Source organism: Somniosus microcephalus, chromosome 23 (genome assembly GCF_052327205.1).
Source record: "Somniosus microcephalus isolate GS21.2 chromosome 23, FLI_Smic_1.0, whole genome shotgun sequence".
NCBI lineage: Eukaryota > Metazoa > Chordata > Chondrichthyes > Squaliformes > Somniosidae > Somniosus > Somniosus microcephalus.
This window is the reverse complement of record NC_141009.1, coordinates 38,668,604-38,690,514: the sequence shown is the minus strand read 5'-3', so window position 1 is coordinate 38,690,514 and position 21,911 is coordinate 38,668,604. Positions and strand designations below refer to the sequence as shown.

Genomic DNA, 21,911 nt, shown 5'->3' with positions numbered 1-21,911 from the left:
AATTTTCCCCCTCTTAATTAATTCCTTTGTCCTCCTTTGCTGAATCCTAAACTGCTCCTAATCCTCAGGTTTGCTGCCTTTTCTGGCCAATTTATTTGTCCTCTCCTTGGATCTTATGCTATCCCTAATTTCCCTTGTTAGCCACGGTTGAGTCACCTTTTTTGTTTTATTTTTATGCTAAACAGGGATGAACAAATTCTGTAGTTCATCCATGTGATCTTTAAATGTTTGCCATTGCCTATCCACCATCAACCCTTTAAGTAACATTCCCCAATTCTTCCTAGCCAACTCGCGCCTCATACCATCTTAGTTTCCTTTATTTAAATTCAGGCCCCTAGTCTCTGAGTCAACTGCTTCACTCTCCATCTTAATGAAGAATTCTATCATATTATGATCGCTCCTCCCCAAGGGGCCTCGCACAACAACATTGCTAATTAATCCTTTCTCATTACATAATACCCAGTCTAAGATGGCCTGATCTCTAGTTGGTTCCTCGACATATTGGTCCAGGAAACCATCCCGTATACACTCTAGGAATTCCTCCTCCACAGTATTGTTACTAATTTGGTTAGCCCAATCTATATGTAGATTAAAGTTACCCATGATAACTGCTGTGCCCTTATTACACGCATCTCTAATTTCCCATTTAATGCCATCCCCAACCTCAGCATTACTGTTTGGGGGTCTGTGTACAACTCCCACTGACGTTTTCTGCCCCTTGGTATTTCTCAGCTCTACCCATACAGATTCCACATCATCAGAGCTAATATCCTTCCTTAATATTGTGTTAATCTCCTCTTTAACCGGCAGTGCTACCCCACCTCCTTTTCCTTTTTGCCTGTCCTTCCTGAATATTGAATACCCCTGGATGTTGAATTCCCAGCCTTGGTCACTCTGGAGCCATGTCTCCGTAATTCCAATTACATCATATCCGTTTATATCTATTTGCGCAGCTAATTCATCCACCTTATTATGAATGCTCCTCGCATTAAGACACAGAGGGTAGGATTTTCATTGGGCCGTGGAGGCAGGATTGGAGGCATGCGGGTGGTTAAAATTGCAAAAACTGGCGGGCGGGCCCGACCCCGCCTCCATCCTGCCTCCACGCAATTTTCAAAATTTTGTGTCTAATGGTCCCGACTCCGTCCCGCCTCCAAGAGACGGGATAGGCCGTTAAGGCCCTTAACAAGCACTAAATTGTCTCTATAAAGCCATTTTGAATGGCCATTGCGATTTTAACCCTTTTCCCACGTGAATCACGCCTGTTCTGAAACACGATAGTGAAACCTGGCGGGAGCACAATTGGATTGCTGACTATCAGCTGCAGCTCAACCATTAAATAGGAGATTTGATCAGCCATCATTTGCAGATGGCAGGACTTTGTAGTCTCAGGTCTGGGGGAACCTTTAGAAGGCACAACCACAGCTGTGGAAGTTTGGAGCCTGACACCCATCTCCAGTGTGACCTCCTGGGAAACCCCTCTCGTCACCTTCACTGTGCACTTCCTCAACTGAGGCATCTACCAGAAGCATGGGAGCCATTTATTTCCTTCCCTTCTGGATATTAGATGAGGCCGAACAACAACAGCAACAACAACAGCAGCCCCAACAGCAGCAGCAACAACAACAGCAGCCCCAACAGCAGCAGCAACAACAACAGCAGCCCCAACAGCAGCAGCAACAACAGACGCGCCAAGCTGCTGCTCACCCACCTGAAGATGCACAGGCCAGAAGGGGCCAGTGCATGGAAGCCCATCGGCGCAGGAGATACCCCCCAAACAGGGTCTACAGACACAGGGTCAGCTATCACAACATGTCTGAGCAGCAGTGCCAAAGGCGGCTCCGACTTTCGCGAGAGGTAGTGGGTGACATCTGCGCAATGTTGCAACAAGACCTGCAAGCCAGAGGACCAGGTGGACAATCCTTACCAGTGGCCGTCAAAGTCACCACCGCACTCAACTTTTTTGCCTCAGGCTCATTCCAGGGATCAGCAGCAGACATCAGTGGCATCTCCAAGGCGGCCGCACACACTTGCATCACGCAGGTAACCGATGCCCTCTTTGTCCTTGTGCACAATCACATCCATTTCACCAAGGATCGAGCAAGTGTCACGGCGCGTGCGATTGGATTAGCTCATCTGGCAGGCTTTCCAAGGGTGCAGGACGTCGTTGACTGCACACTTGTGGCCCTTAAGGCACCCCATCGCAATCCATGTATTTTTGTCAACCGCAAGGGCTTCCACTCCCTTAACGTTCAGCTGGTGCGTGACCACAAGGAGGAAATTTTGCATGTTTGTGCCAAGTACCCTGGCAGTTGCCATGACTCCTTCATTGTGTGCCAGTCTAGTGTGCCTCCGCTATTCAGTCCGCCAGACCAACTTAACAGATGGCTACTTGGAGATAAGGGCTACCCCCTGAGGACATGGCTAAAGACGCCGTGGAGGAGACCATCCAATGAAGCTGAGGAGAGCTACAACTCCAGCCACATGTCCACCAGAGCCATAATCGAGCAAACCATCGGTTTGCTGAAGATGCTCTTCAGATGCCTGGATAGATCAGGTGGAACCCTGCAGTATTCAGCAGCCAGGGTCTCCAGAATCGTCGTGGTTGCTGTGCACTTCACAACATGGCACAGTGTCATGGCTTGCAGATTCCTGAGACCAAGTGGCTCCTCACATATCCTACTCAGATGAGGAGGAGGAGAGCAAAAACGAACATCCTGCAGAGGCCCATCAACCAGTGGCAGCAGTACGCGAGACCATAGCTGCCCAGGATGCAAGGAACACACTCATCTTGGCCAGATTTGCTTAGCCTAGCCACTCAAGCACTTTTGCCTCGCATCTTTTTACCTGAGCATCGACAATGGCCACAAACCAGCTGATTCCTAGCAATTTGACCACCATACTGACAATTGCAAGTAATCCTAAGCCCTCAATGTGGAAGTCCCATTCGCGAAATGACACACGCCACAACTACAGCAGTAGCCATCAGATTTTTTATGTACATGATTCACATGATGGCTTTTACACATAAAACATCAAATTGCACCCAAGTGACTACCCTTGTGACTATTTGTCCAGTATCTTTCTCTTACACATGCTCCTACGTGGTGCTTCCCCTGTGGCTTCAGCAGATGTGGAGGCCCCTTGCTCAGTTTCTTGCTGCTCCTGTCTCGACACCTTTGGCGGGCGTCCTCTGGGGTGGCGAACCAGTGAGGGCTTGTCAACAGTCTGCTGCTCCTGTGGCTGTGCAGGGGCTGAGACACCAATCTCAGTTGGGTGTGGACTCTGGTGGGGCTCTGCAGTGGCATGGAAGTGTGAGCGCTTGGAGAGGAGCCCTCACTTCCTTGATGTCTGCCACCAACTTCCCTCTCATGGGTCAGGTCCCCCTCAGTGCTTGCAAGTGGCTTGAGAGCACCTTGCTGCACATCAGGGGGGCTATGGGGACCCGTATCTGCACTGGAAGTCCTACTCAGAGGGACTGCCATGAAGGTCTGGTTTCTCTGTTCAATAACTGACCATCGCTCCTCCAGAGATGTCAGTCTATTCTGAACACTCACCATGTTTTCAACACTCTGGCGGCTTAGCACCTCCATGGAGGTTGCCATCCTTTCCATGTTCATGCGCCAATGACTCCACAAAGGCTCTGCTCATGTTAGCGAGGGACTCCTCCATTTGCTCCACACTCGCAGTGACCCTGGAGACAAAACCTGCCAGAGGCTCCTGCATCTTTTCCTGGAGTGCCATCACTGCTGATACTATGGATGGACTCAGAGGCAGAAGGTCGACATGCAACTGAGCCGAGCTGGCAGAGTCCTGCGCCCTCTGATGAGGACTCTCCACTGCTGTCCCTGTCTCCACAATCTGCTGATGCTCACTTGTGAGCTGTGATACACCAGGTGACAACACTACTCTATGTCCCGAAGGTCCCACCGAGGTGTGTGTCTGCGCTGGTGCTGGGTGCGCTCAATTCTGCTGATGCTGCGCCCTCAGAGGTTGCAGCTTCCTCTGAGGAGTCTTGATGTTCAGGCTGTTCCTCCTGGCTAGTGGGGATGGGTGCTTGCGATGGTCCTGTGGGGGAGTAAAGGAAAGAGTCAGAGATGTGATGCCAAGGTTACATGCACATTGCATATTGCAGATGATCATTAGTCCATCTGTTAGAGCTTCCAAAACATTATCAGCGACTCATGCAATGTCAATGAGATGGAAAACTATTCTGTCACCAGCTTGGTGTGATGCACCCATCTGTCCGTCCCACACATGCGTGTCGTCCTCCACTCCTGCGATCTCCAGGACCGCCTCCTCCCAGGGGGGTGAGGTGGCCCTCCTCCTGTCCTCGCTCATTCTCTTTTATTGTGAGCTCTCTTTTCCTGCAATGAGGGAGACAAGTGGAGGTTGAGTGAGAATGAAGGAGTGAGTGTAGAGAATCCATAGCATAGATGCTTAGAAGGAGACAAAGATGGAGTGAGGTGGCAAGACCAAGGGCCCTCCCTGTGTGTTGTCAGTTGTTTTCATAGCATCAGAGTGATAGGGAGTGTGAGGGCTGCATAGTCGAATAGTTAGGTGAATGTGACCATAGAGAGAGAGGGAATGGGTAAGGGCGCATGGATGTCAGTGTCAAGTGGGATGTGGAGGAAGAGATTGCTAAAGCTGAGTGCTGGTGAAGAAAGGCAATGGGGTTCTGCGGGTAACCGTTAAGGAGTTGACCTCCTCTGCCACTTGCAGCCACACAGCCTTTGTCTGCTGAGGAGGCTTCTTCCTCCCTGATGAAGGGAAGAGCACTTCCTTGTGAGCTCTTGCTCCCTCCACTAAAGCCTGCAGGACAACGTCGTCGAAACGGGGTGAAGACCTCGGTCTTTCTCTGGCCATTCTGCTTCCAGCTCAGTGTATCAGCAAATGCCAAAAGGTTGGCAGTCTGCAGAAGAAACAAGGCTTCTTGCAGACCTTAAATGCAGCAGCAATGATGATGTCATCGGAGGCGACTTTCAGACTGGAGAAACTCATTTGCCATGGGTTCCCACACGCTGGAACTCAATTGGGCAATTTAGTTAAAATAGCATCAATCTCCCACGTCAAATTAGATTCGTGTGGATAACACAAAATGTGGATTACACGACACCAACCCGCACCTGAATCAAAATCCAGCCCAAAGCCTTCAGGCTTGTTTTTTTTAACACTCTTAGTCCTTTTAGAATTATTATTTATTGTAGCCCTGTTTGATTTACACCCTTGATTTCTCTGCCTTCCACTTTTGTTTTTCTCCTTCATGTCTTTTGTTTCTATCCTTTCTTCCCTTTCCTCTGTCTCCCTGCACAGGTTCCCAACCCCCTGCCATTTTAGTTTAAACCCTCCCCAACAGCACTAGCAAGCACTAGGACATCGGTCCCGGTCTCGTCCAGGTGCAAACCGTCCAGTTTGTACTGGTCTCACCTCCCCCAGAACCGGTTCCAATGTCCCAGGAATTTGAATCCCTCCCCCTTGCACCATTCCTCTAGCCACGTATTCATCTGAAATATCCTTCTATTTCTACTCTGACTAGCATGTGGCACTGGTAGCAATCCTGAGATTACTACCTTTGAGGTCCTATTTTTTAATTTACCTCCTATCTCCCTATATTCGGCTTTTAGGACCTCATCCCGGTTTTTACCTATATCACGACAACTGGTTGTTCACCCTTCCCCTCCAGAATGCCCTGCAGCCGCCCCGAGACATCCTTGACCCTTGCACCAGGGAGGCAACATACCATCCTGGAGTCTCGTTTGCAGCCGCAGAAATGCCTATCTATTCCCTTTACAATTTTTGCACACCACTTCACAAGTTGCTCTTATTATTTATTATTCTGCCCCTCTTTAGCACTTCTGAATCACATACAGGAAACTCTTTGGTATCCAGCACCGACAGGACCGGGCTGGTGCCGGTTGATTAAAAATTCCGAATGACGGAGAGGGTTATCTACCAAGGCTATTTTTAACAAACAAAAATAAAAAATCAAGAAATGTGCCGTATACAGTAATTGGGTACTCACCTATACCGCGGGAGAGTCAGACTCCTGTTATTGAGGTGTTCAGACTTCTGATAGCGCCAAGAAACCGAGTAGTGGCAGTTTGGAGAACTACCTCCACTGACTAACTCGGCCACCGCGGGAAACTCGGACTCGGCAACATTTCCGGTTATTGAGGTGTTGTTTTCGGAATATGAATTTTGCCGGTTAAGGGAGAATTCCGGATATTTAGATGCCGTTTAAACGAGAGTTTCCTGTGCTATATCCTGTTCAGCAAACCAGTGGATTTTTGCCTGTGTTGGATTTTTGACTTGTTTTTTGAATTGTTAGAAAAACAGCGCATAAAGGGTTATAGCCCGAGGTCACACAAAGTAATTGTCAGCAGGAAGGTCATCAGCTCAATGCTCAGAAAACTTGGCTGGCAAAGACTCTCCAAGGGTTAAAATAAGAAGTCGCTAGCTTGAGTAGCAAATTCACTGCCATCAGCATAGATGCATTTCTACAATCTGATCGTAGGCAGGTTGTTTATGTACAGATCAAAAAAGGAGTGATGCTAGAACTGATCCCTGAGGGAAGCCAATGAGTTGATATCTCCACGAGCCGGCATAGTCAACCATGTATACTTTAAAATGTCAGCTTTCTAGCACAAAACTTAAACAGCCTTTATGTATTTTGTCAGTGGGTTTTACTTGATCACAGTTAAGAATCAAACTGCAAGTAATTAATAATAGATACATTTCCTGGAGTATATTGTAACTTTGTTAAGTTTTGCAATCAAAATTATCTTTTTTGGCATCATAATGGGAATCTTGATGTAACAACATTACAGATGTTTAAAAACGTACATCCTAGGGTTGGGTTTGATTCTAATTAGGAAATTCTAGATTTGGTCAATCGCTTTAATTATGCCATAAAATTCCTCAGTAATGAGCAATAACTACTTTAATAGAAAAAGATCACTTGAGGGAGCAGCAAATGCAGCTGCATCCAAACTGTATAGGTGCCTGGTATTTAAAGAGGTGCAATTGCTGTTTCTTGTTACTGTGAGCAGTGGTTTTTATCCAATGGCTGGATATAATTTTTATTTTAGCACTAAAGGGTGCCTGTGAAATGACAAGATCTGGAAGGTTCTACAACGCATTTGACAACCTGTTGGAGGACAAACTCCTGACGTGTTTCCACTTTCCTTGATTTACCTTCAAAAACTAATCCAAATCACCTCTGAATCTGCAAAGCTGGATCATAATTATCTCAGGACCTTGAGTTAGGAATTACAAGCAATCTGGTACTTCGCAAAAACATTTCTTTGCCACAAAATCTGAAGCACATGAGGACTCTTATATTCTGATGAATACAGGATGTGTCAGCAATTCTATCCTATAGGTATATGGTCCGTGTAAAGCTCCCTAGCACTTCAGGGTAAAAAAAGCAGGATCCTAACACTCTGGCAAATTCCCCTAATTGTTGGTGCAATAGACTGCACTCACTTGGTGATTCAAATACTAATCCATCAGAAGAACAACCTCGTTGTACATAAATTGTACATCTGTGGATTCTTAGCTCAATATTCTTAAGTGGCCTGGCATTAGCAAGGACTTTCCGTGGATTGATGGAACATTTACAGTTTATGCTTTAAGCGTTTCAAGGAAATTGTTTCCCTTATTAGGATAAAACTGTCACCCACTCAGCCCTAAAGGCATCACCACCTATGATGATCAACTGAGAAAAGTTCTAACACTATTTACAAACGTTGATGTAACAGGCTCCAGGTGGCAGAGATTGTGAAGAAGGCCAACAAATCAATAGATCATCCACAGAGAGAAGGAGATGACAATGACTTGAGCCAGATCGGGATTGATTTGGTAAGAAGACAATTTAAACTGTATTTAACTTTGTATTTAAAATAAATCTTTGGCAGTCATTTCAATGGCAGTGTTAAAGTACTGTATAATTTCATTCAGCTATCATTTGTTTCCTCAAGTTTACATTAAAATGGGCCACAACATTTCTGGCCCTTGCCACATTTCAGTATCTTTTGATAGAAAGTATTTTGGGGGGAAAAGAGTTACTTTTAATGTTAGGTTTTTTAAAAAGCCAGGAATTTGCTGTCAGGATGGCAGCGTTCACCGTCATTCCGCCTTTGAAACTGACCGCAACTTTAGGATTTGTCACAAGTGGAAATCCCGAAGTCAATGACAGCTCCGAAATAGGCTGCACTGTGCTCCCCCTCCGCCGCCGCCGCTGCCGCCACCCCGAGCCGGCAATCAGTGAAATCTTGGAAATCACTGAAACTGCCAAAAACCTCAGCTCTTCCGCAGTAATCACGCTTTTAAATTCCCCACTAAAAGTTAGACCCAAAGGGATTAGGTGCAACTGAGGTTTTAACAGCGTATTAACTGTTAAACAAATGTTAAGGGTCTGGAAAACTAATTTTAATTTTGTGCAGTGTGAAATTTGTCCATTTTAATAAAAATTCAAATTTTTAAGAAACTTTTCAAAAGAAACATTTTTTTTTAATTTGCCCATCTTTATTTCAGGATTGCCTTTTCCCCATGTGAGAGCCCCAATCTTTCTTTTGCTCTCTCTAACTATTTTAAAAAGTTAGAATTTTAAGAGCTTACTCACGTCCTTGTTCGCGGTCTGTGAGAATTCTGCTTTTTGATTGGCTGCTTAGACAGCCTGTTGACGTCACAGCAGTTCGAACAAGGGGATCCCCATTGAATTAAGTTGAATATTAGGTCAAAGAACTGAAGTTCTCAACAAACAGCAATGTGATCATGACCAGATCATCTGTTTTTTGTTATGTTGGTTGAGGGATAAATATTGGCCAGGACACCGGGGATAACTCCCCTGCTCTTCTTCGAAATAGTACCATGGGATCTTTTACATCCACCTGAGAGAGCAGACGGGGCCTCGGTTTAACGTCCTCATCCAAAAGACGGCACCTCCGACAGTGCAGCACTCCCTCAGCACTGCACTGGAGTGTCAGCCTAGCTTTGTGTGCTCAAGTCCCTGGAGTGGGACTTGAACCCACAACATTCTGACTCAGAGGTGAATGTGCTACAAACTGAGCGAGATCCTTGTGCGGAGCATACTTCAGGGCCAGTAGCAAACGCCTTCGCTTCTATCCCCGATAGAGTTTCCCTGTAGAGAGAGCTTAGTAAAGTAAGCATTACATTTGACAGTAGGAACTTTAAGAATTTTTTTCGTAATCAACTGAATTGTTAAGGATGCTGCCAGAGAGCTCCATACTTCAGGTTCAAGTGGATATCAAATTGTTGATGCAGACTATCCCATGGCTTCAGTCAGACGCTATAAAATCCATTTTCAGTGGGGAGCCCGCAGGACTTGATCAATCAGCTTTGGCAAAACAAAATCTATACAACTAACCAACATTCCATTCCTATCGGCTTCCCTAGGTATAAACTTACAACTGCTGGAAGTGTCAGCTGTGGCTCAGTTGGTAGCACACTGGCCTCTAACTCAGAATGTTGTGGGTCCAAGTCCCACTCCAGGGACTTGAGCACATAAAGCTAGGCTGACACTCCAGTGCAGTGCTGAGAGAGCGCTGAACTGTCAGTCAACATAACAAAAAACAGACGATCTGGTCATTATCACATTGCTGTTTGTGGGAGCTGGCTGAGTGCAAATTGGCTGCTGCGTTTCCCACAGTACAACAGTGAATCCACTTCAAAAAGTACTTCATTGGCTGTAAAGTGCTTTGAGACGTCTGGTGGTCATGAAAGTTGCTATATAAATGCAAGTCTTTCTTTACTAAATTAAACAGTAGACTGATTTCAGAAGGACACCTTTTATCATGTTCAACTAAACATATTGCAAGCACACTACAGTGAGGGGGGAAAATAAAATAGTTTGTTTATATTGGCATTTATAAATCAGACCTTCGATCTTATTTTAAACGGAGCGCTGTCAGTTTGTTTAAAATATAACTTACACATGTTACACAGTAAATGTCATTTAAATGTTATGCTTAATTTTAGTCAATTTTACTCTCAGTACATTGTACTTTAAACAACTGGTACTGTTATGAAAATAAGGCCATGGCAGCACCAGCAGAAAACTTCTGGTTTCAGCATTGAAAAGGGAATGTGTTCAACAGATTTGCTAATATCACATGTCACTACTTTGATAACTTCATTTTGAAAGAACATAACACTTTTCAGGCTGCAAATAAGGGGATTTATCACAATGGCATGAGATAACCTCCAAAACATGTTTAACATCCAAATTCAGGGCAAATGGCTTCTGTCCTTATCTGGCGCACATTGTAGCCATTCCTACCCACCAAGACACACATACATTTCATCAACTCATTTAAGATGATTAAAGAGTTGCTGGGGTAGATAGAGAGAAACTACTTCCTCAGGTTGGGGATCCAGAACCTTAAAATTAGAGGTGGGCCATTCAGGGCGGATGTCATGCAGCACTTCTTTACACAAAGGGTAGTGGAAAGCTGGAACTCTCTTCCCCAAAACGTTGTTGAGGTTTGGTCAATTGAAAATTTCAAAACTGAGATTGATAGATTCTTGTTAGGCAAGGGCATTAAGGGTTACGGAACCAGGGTGTGTAGATGGAGTTAAGATACAGGTCAGCCAGGATCTAATTGAATGGCAAAACAGGCTTGATGGGCTGAGTGATTCCTGCTCATATGTTCCTATGACAAGTGCAGGACAGAATATCCGTGCTTGTGTTTCCGTATATTGGTAGATTTTCCAATTGGGTGTACCAGTAGCCCAGGTACTGACCAAACAAATGGACGTTAGAGAATTGGGCAAAAAGACCGTAGGCCTGTTTACTGCATATGATTTCTTGGTTGTATTAAAAAATTGGGCAGAGAGGCGCTGACACATAGCAGATGAGAGCCTATTTAAAGCTTCCAATTCCACATAGATTAATGTAAAGGAGTTTCCCGTGCTTCTCACCAAAGATGCATTGACAGCTTTGTACGTCTATATAAAATGGGTGCTGGCGGGAACGTACATTCTGGAGTTGGATCATTAAAGGTGTGCTGTACTGTTTCCTGTTGAATTTTGTTCCTTTGTGTATTTTAGATGCCGCATGTTTGCAGTCGCATTACTTGCAGCTTTTGTTAAGCCTTAATTTTTTCCCCAAATTTTTCATTGTTTTTCACGGCTAGATTTCCCCATCACAGTGCTACTACCAGCTGCAATTTCACTTGAAGCGACTGAATATCTGATATGTCATATATAGGATGGCCTCATCCCTGCCTTTGTCACTTCCAGACTTGAATATACAATGCTCTCCTATGTGGCTTTCCATCCTCCACCCTCTGTGAACTTCAACTCATCCAAAAATCTGCTTCCTGTTTCTTATCCTGCACTTGCCCAATACCTCTGAACTCTCTGCCCTAGTTGGCTTCCGGTCCCTGAGATTTCCAATTTAAAATTCTCATCCTTGTGTTTAAATCCCTTCATGACCTCATCCCTCCCTATCTCTACAGCCCTTTAACCCACCCTCTGAACTCGCTGTCCCTCTGAATCTGGCCTCTTGTGCATCCCATCCCACTTTTGCCCCTTCATTGTTGGCTCTGCCGTCAGCTACCTAAGGCTTGTGCTCTGGAATTCCCTGCTTCTGTCCCTCCGCCTCTCTACCTCCCTCGCCTTCTTTGAAGACCCTACTTCTTCAACCACGCTTTTGCTCAACCCTCCTAATATCTCCTTCTTCGGCTTGGCATTCATCTTTTTGATTACAACTCTGTGAACTGCTTTTGGATGGTTATCTGCATTATAAAGGCTGTATATAAATGTAGGTTGTCATTGTTGTTAAGTCTGTGCCTTATGCAATTAATGGCTTCATTCCGATCCTTGAAAACAAATGCATTTTGGTCCCGAAGATAATTGTTTCCAGTGTAACTATGTCTCTGCTGCATCAAGGAGCTTCAAAAAGTACCTTCTGCTTCTTGTTAAATGTGATTGATTTTGACACTTTTTGTTAGTAATACAGTTAACGTTACTAAAAGTATAGATCTGAATGTGATCTGTCCCCAGTTATCCAACTTCCTGAGCAATTCTTCATCGTTTTGGTGCTTGAACCATTCCTGATTTTCACTAGTCTCCTGGTACTGCACAGATTAAACAACATGATGAATGAATTTGTCTACAGTAAAGCAGCCAAGATATTTTAAATAATCAAACCCAGTAAGTGAATCCTTGTTGATTGTATCCAACACATATCCAACTTAGCCCCAGTTCATTTAGTTAATTCTTTTGACATTTATTTTTCCTAAGTTTTGAATTTCTTGATTTTACCTCAATTATGTTTATTGCAGAGAATGTTTCTGTCTGTGCTCGGTTTCCATTGCATTGTGGTTTCCATTGCATTGTCCAACAATAGACCATTTGGCTCCTTTGGGTGCTCCCATTACTTGGTGTGCCAAACATTTTGTATGCCTGTCAAATAACTCCTGTATTTATTTTGTAAATTGTCTTTTCCGTTGCATATTTTCTTTTTAGCTATGTCAGCCTTTTCTGTTGGCCTGAGCAACTTCTCTTGTGTCATCCCTCCATACTTCAAAATAATAAGATGTTCCATGATTGCCTCAATGAAGTTGAATCTGAGGTCAATTCCTTTTTTCTATATTAGTCATTTCTTCCATGTCATAAGTGGTACTTTTTTCAGTGAATTTTGTGTGCATTAAGATGAGCGATGTTACTGTTGGAAAGCATACCCAACATTAAGCATTCCCAGGTGTAGCATGGTTAGATTCAAAGCAAAACTCCTACTACTCTGCCCCAAAAATGTGGCTCAGGCTCAACCTTAAAGAGCACCCTCTACTAATATAATTTATCAATTTTTCTCAACAGTCATCTTACAGCCTTTTTACCCCGCCAACCCTTCAAGAACTCTTGTGTTCCTCCTATTCTGGCCTCTTGTGCATTCCGATTTCCTTCGCCCCCACCATTTGCAGCCGTGCCTTCAGATGTCTAGGCCCCAAGCTCTGGAGTGCCCTCCCTAAACTTCTCTGCCTCTCTGCATCTCTCTCCTCCTTTAAGACACTCCTTATAACCTGCCTTTTTGGTCAGCTGCCCTCATATCTCCTTATGTAGCTCGGAGTCAATTTTTGTCTGATTACGCTCCTGTGAAGTGCCTTTGGATGTTTTACTATGGTAAAGGTGCTATATAAATGCAAGTTGTTGTTGTTGTTGAATGCCAAATTAGGAGCACTAAGAACCAGATCCAGACCACCCACATTCTCTTCCTATAGGATCTTTTCAGGCGAAGAATTTTCATCCAGTCAACCTTGGCTTGATACAAGCTTAGGCCCAAGGATGAAGCACCACTTTATTTACTTGCCTATGCGAACCACCAATTAATGAAATGTAGTTTATTTTCCTCAAGCTCTCTCATATTAAACTCCATTATTTGTGACTGAGGTGATGACATGGTTCTCCTTTTAGGTGCTCTTTATCCAAAACTTTTATTCTTCTGATTGAACAACTTTGGCCAGTTATGGTTTTTTTTTTGGTGTGGCCTAGTCAGGGGGCTTCTATTTTCAGTTACATTTTGAATGGCACATGTGTGAAATTTGGAAGCAAATACTTTGTAGAGATTGGCACCTTTCTGTACATTGAACTTTTTACCTATCCTCGCTGGTGAACTTCTGAGTTTGAACGTTTCAATTATGTGTTCCTTTGGCACAATTTAATGATTGATTTAATGCTCCTTTAAATAACTGGTTTTGTGAAAATAAAATTGTTGATTTTTTTTTGATGGATGCTCTTGCACTGAAGTGCAGAAGTGGTGAATAGTTTGTAGTTCGAGTGTGTGAAGCGTTATTGTTTGTGACTGCAGGGACGAGGATGGGAATGTAAGTTTAAAATAATAGTTGGAAAATCATGGGCAGTTGCACTCACAAATTTCTGTCATATGATCTTGCTGGGCAGGCCTCGCACCAAGAGTGCAAAGTCAGAAAATTGCCCTTTGTTATGTGCTGCTTATTCCCAATGTTCTCCTTGTTGTAGACTCAATGGCCAGCATCCTTGGGCTTTGTTTGTAGCCACCTTCACGGCCTCCGTCAATGCCATTTTCTGACCTGTAGATGTGGGTGATTTTGCCAGCAGGTATGGAGGTGGGACTGCCGGGAAAATGGCAGAATTTGGAGGCAAACCCGCCTCCGTGCCATCTTCCCAGGAGGCAGGCTGCTGTCCCGCGCCGAGTCCTGTCACCTTGGAGGCAGGAAGGGATTAAAGCCTATTAACTGCCTGTTAACAGGTAGTTAATGGCAGAAAATAGGATTATCCCCTTTTTGTCCTCACAAGTGTGGTTTCCCGAAGGCTCCAAAACCCGCCAGCTCAGCTCAGCGAGTACTGGGTCTGCAGGGATCGGGGGGGGTGGGGGGGGCGGTGTTGCAAAAGTGTGCTGTGAAGGTAAGTGATGGGTGCAAGTGTGGAGAGGTGAGTACCTGAGGTAAGTGCAAAGTGTTAGTAAAAGTGTACTTACCTTTGTTTCTTCCTGCAGGCTTCAGTTGGTGTGTATGCAGAGAGTCTCTGATCTCCACGTTGGAGAAAGACAGATGCTCGTTGCATTCTCCAATGCAACAACCATCTCATTTCTGCAAAATAAAGAAGTTTGATGAGGTCTTGAATGCAAGACCTCATCAAACTACAGAGAATGTCAAAAAATGTTGATAGATGAAACATCTTACGTTGACGTTCTCTGCAACCGGCTTTCCTTTAATTGGTCTGCTATGCCCGCTGGGCAGGCTTAACAAGGTCAATCAAGGGAAAATAGCGTGGGTTGGCCAAAAGTTGATGGGGGCAGGACTGAAACCCGACAAGTGGGAGTCCCGCCTCCAAAAGCTCCCCATTGAGAAAATCACCCCCATTGGTTCTCAAAATGAGATCCAAGGTGGCATGCAAGAAACTCGGATCGCCACTAGATTGTTTGGCTAATACCCACTGCCACAGGCATTGAATCCGGTGGAGAGAGAATGTAAACAGTGGCAAATGATGACGGAAACAGCAAACATATTTGACACTGACAAGAATGCAAGGCATCATTGATATCTCATGTGTGACCATTCAGGCTCCATTAGGCCAACCAGTGCCCTATAAAAAACAGAAAAGCCAATGTACAGTTAGTTTGTGATGTCAATACCATCTTTTGTCATGTCAATTCCAGGTATCCAGGGAGCTGTCACGAGTTTCATATCCTGCACTAGTCCAATATTCAAAATCTCTTCCACAGAGTTGATGAGCTAGAACCTTGGGTACGGGCTGATGTGATTCTAGCTGTCGTCCTCTACACTGGGGGATGCTGTAAAATCCAACAGGTTTGAGGTTGCTACAATGATGTAGATGCCCATAACTATGGTGTTCCTGGAGCAGAATCACGGAGCACAAATTCTACATGGTGCACATCACAAAAATGATTTCTTTTTTGGTCTCATTTTTGTGATGGCGACTGTCCTTTTAAATCCAGTCACTATACCTAAGGGGGTCAATTTTTAAATTATCAGTAACGGCCTTAAAATTGGGTTGGTAGACTTACCGCCATGTTAACGCTACCACTTTTGCAGGGGCCTACTGCTGGACGACCGAAGCGCCTGCTTGCTTCAAGTGATGGGCCCCTTTTAATATAAAAATCATGGGGCTAGATTTTCAGTCGCTTGCGCCAGCAGTTAGCGCCTTAAGAGAAGTGATTTCCGGGCGCTATGCGTGTAGCGCCCGGGCGCAGCGCAGTTTGCGCCCCGCCCCAAATTAAGTTGCCCGTTAGCGCCGGCGCAAAGTTTAGCGCCCGCCCGGATGCGCGCGCAGAAAATGACGTCACATCCTCGTGCAACGCCCTTTGGCCGCCCCGATTGCAAACTTCAGTCGGACCGCCCCATTGTGCGGCGGGCGGCCGGAGCGTTTGGAAAAAGGAACGCAACACAACCAGCGCGGGCCCCGGGGGGCGCTAATTAAAGGGAACGTCCTCTCCAGTATAAAGGCCAGCCTTTTTTCAGAAAACAGTCTTGTGCAACGCATTTCTGGAGACACAACAAGGAGGATAGCTAACTGGTTTCAAGCAGCAAGAGCCAGGTATTTTTGGACTCAGGCCATAGCGCTGCAAGTGGCCATTTGGAAATTAGACTGTTTGCCAGGATTTGATGGGGGCTGCATGGGGTGCCAACGCAGAGCTGCAGCGCCATGTCCGTAGGGCTCGCAGACGCATTGTGAGAGGGGCAGCCCTGGCTAGAGGCAGAGGGGGCTACAGGCGTCGGCCACGTAGGCCTTACCCAGTCAGGCTATACCGCCAGCAGCGCTCCTACCTAAACATGAGTGCCGCGCGATGTGTTAAAAGGCTCCGATTCCGAAAGGAGGTGATTGCAGAGATCTGCCACCTGCTTCGCCGAGATCTGCGGCCAAAGCTCAGGTGCAGGACGTCTCTGTCGGTGGAAGTGAAGGTGACGGTGGCATTGAACTTCTATGCCACCGGCTCCTTCCAATACGCTGCTGGGGACATAGCAAACATCTCCCAGTATGGCGCGCATCGCTGCATCCGCCACGTGACCGAAGCACTGTTCAGAAGGAGAAGCCAATTCATCTCCTTCCCCATGGCCCTCGAGAGCCAGCATCAGCGCGCATTGGGATTTGCCAGACTCGGGGAATTCCCCTTGGTGCAGGGCGCCATTGACTGTACGCATGTGGCTTTGCGGGCCCCTCTGGAGCATGGCGAGCAGTATTGCAACAGGAAGGGCTACCATTCTCTGAATGTGCAGCTGGTATGTGACCACAAGCAGCGCATCATGGCAGTCAATGCCAGCTTCCCAGGCAGCAGCCACGATGCCTTTATCCTGCGGCAGAGTACTGTGCATGACATGTTCCAGGCACAGCCTCCCCCAAGAGGATGGCTCATCAGGGACAAAGGCTATCCTTTGTGCACCTGGCTCATGACCCCGCTCCGCGTGCCCAGGACCGCTGCTGAAGAGGCCTACAACGAGAGCCATCAAACCACCCGCAACATCATCGAGCTAACTATTGGGGTCCTCAAGCAGCGGTTCCGCTGCCTTGATCGCTCCGGAGGAGCTCTCCAGTATTCGCCGGACCGGGTCTCCCAATTTGTGGTGGTTTGCTGCATGCTACACAACCTGGCTATCCGCAGGACTCGGGCACTGCCACCTGACGTTGGACCAGCACCTCAGGAGGAGGAGCAGGAGGAGCACGAGGAGGAGGAGGAGGAGGAGGAGCAGGAGTACGTTCCCAGGAGGGAGCGACCAGGGCCAAGGGCCGCACGACGCCACCTTATTACACGGTACTTCTAAGCCCCCTGTCAGGGAATGGCCAGGGGCCATGAGGGAAGATGAATGCAGCCGCTCCGCAAGCCCTCAGCCGGCGAAGCCAACAAACACTAAGAAGAACAACCATGGAGACTGCATGAATAAAGATAATTTTTTATTGCACAAAAATGAAAAGCCCTTCCCACATGAATCCCCAAAAACAATAAACGGGCCCCACAAAAAGCCCAACAAACGACTCACTCCCACAAACTGGGGAGGAGTCACTCCACCTTTCTTCAAACCGGGCCTCAACGTCGGCCTAACGCAAAAAATAAGCCCTCCAAAAGCACAACCATGGGCAAAATAAAGATGGCCACCGCCATATTAAAGGAAAGCTGCCCACACCCTCTACTGAGTGGCCCACGAGGGCGAGACCTTGGCCAGCCTTTTGCCTCCCCTGCCCGGCCTGCTGCTCCTTCGCAAGCTCTGCCCAGTGGCTGCTGCGAGGCTGGGGGAAGGCGCCTGAGGCTCAGATGCCCTTCCGCCAGATGCCACTGGGGGGCGGCCTACACGGCGTTTGGGCCTCGAGGGGCCGTCTGCTGAGTGGCGCACCTGAGCCTGGCCACCATCAGCTGCAGCCGCTTGCCCTTGCCGCCCCAGTGGGGGAATGGCGGCGACGGATGGCGCAATGTGGGCCAGCTGGCATCTGGGATGCGCTGGCTGGTGCTGTGGCACTCGGCCGGGCCCGCACTGCAGGATCCGCAGCAATCAGCCGAGGGGCGGCTTGCTGGGATGGTCCAGCGCGGCGGCTGCCCTGGCGATGCCTGCCTGAGACAGCGCGTGTGGCAGCAGTGAGTGCCCCTGTGGTCCTGGTGTGCGCGCGCATCACATCCGCCAGGGTCTTGACGGCATCAGTCAGCATGCGGCCACTCGCGGCAGTTGCTGCCCCGAACTCGCGCACACTGGTCGCCAGCGACTCGATGGCCTCAGGCATGCGCCCCACCACGCTCATGAGCTCCGTGTGGCGCCGGTCCGAGTCGTCGGCCATCTTATCCAGCTTCCGCACCTCCTCCGAAGTGAAGGTGTCCGGACTGGAGTCGCGACTCTCCCGCTGGGGAGGAGGGGGCCGAACTAGGGGACCCTTGCCGCGTTGGTGACTGCGAGTGTGCCGAGCAGCAGCACTCCCCTCTGATCCTTCCCCCCTTTGGGGGGAAGGCCGCGGGCCACGCGCACGGCTGCTGGGTGGCTGGACGCCACTGGTCCCAGAAGCTGCATTGCCCTGCGACAGTTCCTCCAGGCACTCGTCCAGTGAGGAGGTGTCAAGCATTTCCTCCTCTCCTGCGCGACGTGACTGTTCCCCCGAAGGTCCGGCTTGCTCCTCCTCCTCCTCCTGGTCGGAGGTGCTGTCACTGGCAGCTTCAGGGTCCTGGTCGTCACCAGCTGAAAGCAGGAATGCACAAGAGTAGCTTCAGAGTGAGGAGACGGCGTCAGCGAGGGAGTTAGGACTGGTGGCATTCAGCGCATTGGTGGGACAGTGGCAAAGGAGGTAGCTCGGATGGGCCAGTGCAACGCAAGAGGGCCAAAAGGCGAGGTCCTTACCATTGCCGGGCAGTGGAGGGTCGGATACACCGCACGCTGTGGGGACAATCACACGGGCTCCCATGAGCACACACACGCGCTCCTCCAGCCGAGTGAGCTTCTGCAGCTTGGCGCGGCCACCCCTGGCACGGGCCTGGCGATTAAATGCTACTTTAGCCTGCAAGAGAAAGGACGGGCTGTAAGTGCGCAGTGAAGCCCTGATGTAGTGTGCACTGCCTCCCATGGTGGAATAGCTTGGACAGAGTGAAGCCCTGATGTAGAGTGCACTGCCTCCCATGGTGGAATAGCTTGGACAGAGTGAAGCCCTGATGTACTGTGCACTGCCTCCCATGGTGGAATAGCTTGGACAGAGTGAAGCCCTGATGTAGAGTGCACTGCCTCCCATGGTGGAATAGCTTGGACAGAGTGAAGCCCTGATGTAGAGTGCACTGCCTCCCATGGTGGAATAGCTTGGACAGAGTGAAGCCCTGATGTACTGTGCACTGCCTCCCATGGTGGAATAGCTTGGACAGAGTGAAGCCCTGATGTACTGTGCACTGCCTCCCATGGTGGAATAGCTTGGCCAAAGTGTAGAGTGCCGAATGGCCATTTGATGCTCATGACTGTCCCAATGCTGCTGGCTGAGGGCTGGCCAAAGGACTTTCAGCTCCCTTTGCCCATCATGTCAGGTGTACATGCAAGAATGAGGAGGAGACTGGAAAGGCTACTCACCTTCACAATCCTGGTCAGATCGTTGTATTTTTTACGACATTGTTTGTGGGTCCTGGGGGCATCGCCGGTGAACGTCACCCTCTGGGCGATCTGCTTCCAGGCTTTGGTGTAGTCATGGTGGGTTGGATTCCTCCCACTCTCTGGGAACAAGATCTTGCGCCTCACCTCCAGAGCTGTGACCATTATGTCCAGATCACCCTCTGAGAAGCGCAGGGCACGCTGACGGGCCTTCTCTGGCGTTGCCATGACTCCCTGGGGCTGAGCAGCAGTGTTGAGGCCTCTTTGCAAGGCTGCAGTGTGCAGGGCGTGGCAGCAGACCAATTCGTCCCTTCCCCCTTTAACAGCTGGTCGGCACCACGGGGTCTGCTGTCAGTGCAAAAATGACCGCACCCGCGCTGCGCCCCGCCTGGGCGCTATCCCTCTGGACCGCCGGCTTAGCGCCTAAAGGTAGGAGTGGAACGCCTCTTTTAGCGCTCCACCACTCTCTTAGGGCGAAGCCACTGAATTTCCGGCAACGGGGCGCTACTTTGGGGCGGGCGCTAACTTCGGGCGGGCGCTAAGGTTAGCGCCCCAAAACTGTCTATACTGAAAATCTAGCCCATGGTCCTTTAACATACATAGGACACCGGTTGCCATTTCAGAACAGAAATGGTTAGAGTGTGAACAGTGTACTCCCTGACCAGTTTTACATGGCAATCGAAGGTAAGTTTTAAATCATTTTTGTGTCCAGCAGGAGCAGGTGTGCTCCTCCAAGCTCCACAAAAATAATGTAGGCCGTTACTGCCCCAAGATCCCCACCCCTTTTAGGAGCTCAACCCCCCCCCTCGGACTTACCTTGTTGCTGGCTGGGTAACCTCCGGGCCATCCAATATTGAGCTGGCTTAAATCCAATGAGACAAATCGGGGGTGGGCAGCCTGCTGGTTCCATTTAAATGAGGCACGGGGCCTCAAAATGGCTCCGACCTCTTCGCTACTTCCATTCTGCCAGTCAACCGCCCAAAAATTGAAATTGACACCAAGGAAATTGAAAGCCACTGGCTGCCAGAATCTTGTACCAAGCTTAACCCCATTGAAATGTTTCAAGCTTTGTTTGGTTGTCTGCAAAGCTTAAAAGAAGAACAGGAACAGAAGTAGGCCATTCAGCCCCTTGTGCCTGATCTTTAATTAGATCATGGCTGATCTGTGTCTTAACTCCATCTACCCACCTTGGTTCCATAATCCTTAATGCCCTTGCCTAACAAAAATCTATCGATCTCAGTTTTGAAATTTTCTATTGACCGAGCCTCAACAGCTTTTTGGGGAAGAGAGTGCCAGATTTCCACTTCTGTTTGTGTGAAAAAGTGATCCCTGACATCACCCCTGAATGGCCCAGCTCTAATTTTATTATGCCCCCTTGTTCTGTACTCTTAAACAAACACACTTTGTGTGACTTGTTCAATTGTATGTATGGCAGCTAGTTATTTTCAGATGTGGTTGACCGTTTTTCAAATCCAGTACGTCCCAGTAACTGCTTTGAATAATATTAAAGGAGCCCGTATTTGTTTCAAAGTTGGACTCAGTTGGAAATTCTCAAGAGAATAAATCACGCCAGCATCAGCTCCCACGGTGGAAAGGAATACCGGAGAAAAATAAATATTGTGTGTGTAAAAATTATTCTACAAAAGAATAGTTTGGCATTAGTTTGTGACCTTCTATTGCTTTTCTTTTAAGAAGCTAGAAAGAAGGATTGCTATTGTACATATATTTTGCATTATATTACAGATAGTTATTTATTTGTTCACCTTTTGTAAAATATATATTTTTAGATAAAAGTCTGAAGTAGTGGTGCTGTAATGTTCATTAAAGGCAGGAGAGAGAGCCAAAGAGGTTTAGGATAATTGCATTAGCTACAAATAATTAACGGAAAAAAAATTCTACTTGTTATCATGGGACATGTTACTAAAAGCCTACCTAGACATCAAAGCCAGTGAAGATGCTCTTGAAGCCATAGAAAGTTGAGACTCGCCTATGAGAGTGAACTAAAATACGGAAACTAAAGTAAGTAGGGTAGAAAAGATGCAAAATTATAACCAAATAACACAGATTACAAGTTTAAGTTAGATGCACTTGCATTGATACCCTTCTTGATGCGAAAACAATTCTCCTCGACCTCCTTAACAATCGCTGTGGATTATGATGCAGTATTCACTTGGCATGTTACCTCCTCCCAATTCTTGTGGTTATTCGGCTTTGGTAGTTTAATCCGCTGACACAAACTACTGGTGAGTTGGCACTTCATCCACAAGCATTTAGGAACACAACATTTGGCCCATGGTGTCTGTGCCCGCTCTTTGCTAAAGCAATCCAAAAATATTCCCACTGCAC

General features: G+C 47.4%; 1 protein-coding gene across 1 annotated transcript in view; it reads left to right on the top strand.

Moving 5' to 3' along the window:
- Nucleotides 1-7,609: 7,609 nt before the first annotated feature.
- The window catches only part of tncb (tenascin Cb), a 496,701-nt gene continuing 482,399 nt past the window's right edge, over nt 7,610-21,911 (top strand). Inside the window, exon 1 of the mRNA XM_085965818.1 lies at nt 7,610-7,860. The gene's annotated coding sequence lies outside the window, so the exon portion shown is untranslated. The remainder of the gene's footprint in view (nt 7,861-21,911) is intronic.